Source organism: Manacus vitellinus, unplaced genomic scaffold (genome assembly GCF_001715985.3).
Source record: "Manacus vitellinus isolate BGI_N305 unplaced genomic scaffold, ASM171598v3 scaffold_0_pilon, whole genome shotgun sequence".
Taxonomy (NCBI): Eukaryota; Metazoa; Chordata; class Aves; order Passeriformes; family Pipridae; genus Manacus; species Manacus vitellinus.
In genome coordinates, this window is record NW_021938789.1 from 57,349,553 (window position 1) to 57,353,670 (window position 4,118).

The 4,118-nt window shown below is 39.8% G+C and overlaps 1 protein-coding gene across 1 annotated transcript in view; it reads left to right on the top strand.

Annotated features, from left to right (window-relative positions):
* The first annotated feature begins 2,680 nt into the window (after positions 1–2,680).
* Positions 2,681–4,118, top strand: part of IL15 (interleukin 15) — a 36,781-nt gene continuing 35,343 nt past the window's right edge. Inside the window, 1 exon segment of the mRNA XM_018074081.1 lies at positions 2,681–2,855. The gene's annotated coding sequence lies outside the window, so the exon portion shown is untranslated.

Here is a 4,118-nt window from a genome sequence, read left to right on the forward strand (position 1 = left end):
CACTGCATTTAAAACACTAAATTACAATTTAGTTGCTCTTTAGAGAGAGTAATTGCCAATATCTTGCCAAACAGCCTGTGTCCACTATAAATGAAACTTGCATAAATTAGAAAGGGCCATTTTGATTGTAAGAGAATATGAGAGTAATTTATGCTATAAATAAACACCTTGATGTGGCTAGTAGCATTTAGACGACTATAAAATGTACCTTGTGTAATTAGGGAACACATTTTTGTCTAATTAAGAAAATGAACGAGAATTATATTTTGAGGGAGTGCAGGTGGTATTGCCACCCTATTGCAATGTAATACATCCTGACACTTGCATTACTTTTATACACAACTACTGTAATGTTGAGGAACAGTTTTTATATTAAGCTAGCAGTCGATAGATTTTAACTTCAGAAATGCCAGCAAAACACAGCTCTTAAAAAAAGATCACACCAAGAAAGATAGTTAAAAAAAAAATCCACCCTATATACGGTGATTCCATTTTGCTGTGTTCGAAGGGAACTGTTTAGAAAGTGATTTAAAAAAAAATAAATAAGTGATTCTTTCCCTTCTCTCACATAATATAATTCATTAATACCTAAAGCTTTGTGTGCTTGCTTTTGTATGTTTGCTTATAAATTTGTCCTAGTTTAGAAAAATCTATCAAATTATAGGCTAGCAAAGGTATCACATCAAAAAGCAAAAACAAATGGAAAACACTCCAGTTTTAAACAGTGACAAATATGAGAGACTTTGGGGTACAAGTCCAAATACATGCAACTCACATGTATGCTTGAAATCATTTATTCATTTTTTGAGCTGGAGTGAGCTGAAGAAACAGAGATGTTTATGACCACTTTTGTTTGAAAAAAAGTGCCCTTATAATAAGACAGTCAATAAATGAATATGTTCCTTTGCTTGAAATATTTCTCTAGGGAGGTGCTTTTTCCTGCCTCGCCGGTACCTCCTTTTCACTTGCATTTTTGTAGTCTGTCACGGCAAGAATTCCAGCCAAGTCTATACTTTTATTTTCACTTTCATATCCTGCCCAGCTTTCTATCAGCTGCCAGTTGAAGCACATAACACCTCTCATGTCTGCACGACTGCTTAAAAAGGGACATTCTCACCCTGCATTGACACAGAGTACAAGGAGTACGAGTGGCTGCTTTTCTGGAGGCACAGATACAGAGTCATGTGAGAGAACGAAGAGTCCCTGGAGAGCATGAAATTGTGAGTTCTGCTTTTCTTTTCTTGTCTTATGTTAAATGCTGGAAGGTTCTTTGCAGTGGTAGTGATTGTCAACCTGATTCCATAGAGGAGCTAATCAGCATGGCTGCATTTAATTCTGATGCCTTCTCTGCGCTATGGATGCTGGACCTGAAAGCTGGACCACAGGATACAGTTCACTGGGGTTCTGAGAAATGGCAGCAAGTTGGCCCATTTAATGAATTTGTCATGCAGCCGTCTAAAACTACTCTCTGGAAATGTTCAGTTGCAGTCCTTGTTTCTCTCACTTGTATGACAACTATTGAAGATACAGAAGTCTTATTTAGCTTCACAAATAGATTTTCTGAATCTGGCTTTAATAGACTATGACAATACAGTGAACTAACTGGTATTGTAGTGTTCCTGAAAAAATGTTATTTCACTGAGAAACAAGAAGGAAGTGTCCAACCCTAGAAACTCATCTCTTCTTCAGTGAGGAGACAGGGCCATTTCTAAAACCCTGTCATTTTGCTGCAGAATATTTCTACCACCTCACAGTGCGACATGCACAGAATAACAACCAGTGCCCAGAATAACACAGATGGGGACATAAAGAAGATTGCACAGAGATTAAGTACCATTTTCACTGTCACCTCTCAAGTGCATGAACCTCACGGAGGTAAGTAACGGTTCCTGGAAACCTGACAGTCCTCCTAGGGAGTTGCTGAGACTCCTCTTCAAGACATTAAAGTTTATCTCAAAGTAGAAAAGTTTTTCCAGATGCTGATCCTGTCTAAGCAGGACTTTGGGATTACAGCTGCCATTCCCTGTCATTATCACAGGCACTAAACCCTCACTTTTCTTAACAGTTAAAATCCACAACTTCTGAGCTCAGTACAATTTTCAGATTATATTTTTTAGCTCATTTATAAGGATCCTCTTCTGCTGTCACCTGAGCCTCTGACACCTCTCTGCCCTGGTGTTCCACGGCAAGCCAGACGCTGTACCTTTGGGAGAAGCTCTTTTCTGTCCTCACAACCCTCTTCCGTGCCTTCCTGGCACTGCCCTGAAAGGCCACTTCTCTTTCCCTCCTGTGGTGGCTGCCCCAGCAAAACACTGTTCGGGCTGCAGATAAGAGGAGTGGTCACGGCATAAAGCTACAGTATTCGATTCCAAGGTAAGCAACTCTTCCGAGTCCTGCTGGGGAGAATACACTTAAGCTGCAAGCGGGGAAGGGACTGTGCAGCAACAGGAGCACAAACCATAAACTCTCTTCCCTATAAGGAATGATAAGAGGGAGTTGCACAAACGTCACTGCTTGGGACAGCAAACAGCGAGCTGCCTTTCGTGTTTGTGTCACTTGCCTGCCTTCTAAGTCACAGGCATATGTATTTCCCCACAGAGTGTTTTCTGTGTGGAGTTTTTTTTTTTTTCCAAGTTTGCAAATTGCTCAGAAATGGCAGCAGGAATTCCCTACTATATGCTCTTTATCATAGGAATAATTTCCACCTTATGTTAGGTACAAATCTAGTACTATATTATTATATAACAACTGAAAGTAAAACAGAACGGAGGAGAGGGTGGAGCATTTGCTGCTGTCACTAGTGCAAACCTTATCCTAACTTCTCTGTCAACTTGCTGCACAGCATAACGAGACTTGTGAGTACTTCACAACTTTTGACATCCTCTTGTTTTTCTTTCTTGCTTCATTGTATTAAAAAGGCGAGGGAACTCATACAGCTTAACTTCTAATTATTTAATGTTTTTTGTAAATTGTCTTATAAGATTTGTTATAAATACAGAAGACATAGTTTAAGTATTGTATTTAATCTTGTTTGGACCTGGCACCTGTTTCTCTGTTTCTGCTGTGTGAGAGACATCAGCAAGTAGAGAGAACTGGTGCTAGCCCATGAAAATTTGTCATTGTTTGCTAACGAATTCACACAGCAAAAATGAGGGGAAAACAAAGCTACTGCTGTGAGCCTAGTTAACATAGCAAGGACCGAGACAAAAATCCGGGAGGAAAGTTATTTACATCTTAGTGTATACACTTGAAAGAGCATTAAATGCAGGCAGGAAACTGAAAATCAGGAGTCAAGTGGAATCCTACTGAAAGCAATGACACTGAGATCCTGTAGATGATAGCAGAGTAATAGGGAGGTTTTAGTCGGTAGTAAACAAGAGTAAACAAATGCATTTATGAGGCTTGTGAAAAATACCACTTTCTCTCTAATCATAGAATCATAGGTTCATTTAGGTTGGAAAAGAGGGGAAAGATGTGTGGGACAGAAACTTGTCAAGTATTGTACTGTCTAAACCTGCAAGATTATATCTGTAAAAGCCAGTAATAAGAAGTTCTCCTTCCCGTGCACAACCCTTACCTTGTGATTCCTTCTGCATACAGCAGGTAGATTTGTGTGGCTTACTTTTAAGACAGTCTGGTACTGCAGAACGAACTCCTGTTGATAATTATCACAGCATGGTTTGCTGTACTTTCCAAATAGTCAATAGTGCAGCATTTCCTTTGTCTGTTTGGATTGTGTTTATTTCTGCTTACAGTTACCAATTTATTTGACATGTACCAGTTAAAAGGAAATCTATCATTTGTTTAATTTATCTTGGAAGGAGATAATTATAGATCAATATAGGATAAACAAAAAATATTTATAGACCAATAGAGGTATCAAATATCATTCTGTGAGTGTCTAGTGGACTGTTCTAAACTTCGAGAACATGTATGACTTTATAGCCATTTCACAAACATGAACAACAAAGGTCTGCCTTGCCAGTTCTTTGGAGTGTAGCACTGAGAGAGAGAGCAGCCCCGTTGCCGTCAGGACCCGAAGCACATCGCTGCCGTGCAAGGGAGGCTTTCCTGGGCTGGGGGAACCTCGGGGCGAGCCGAGAGAGGCGCCAGGAGCT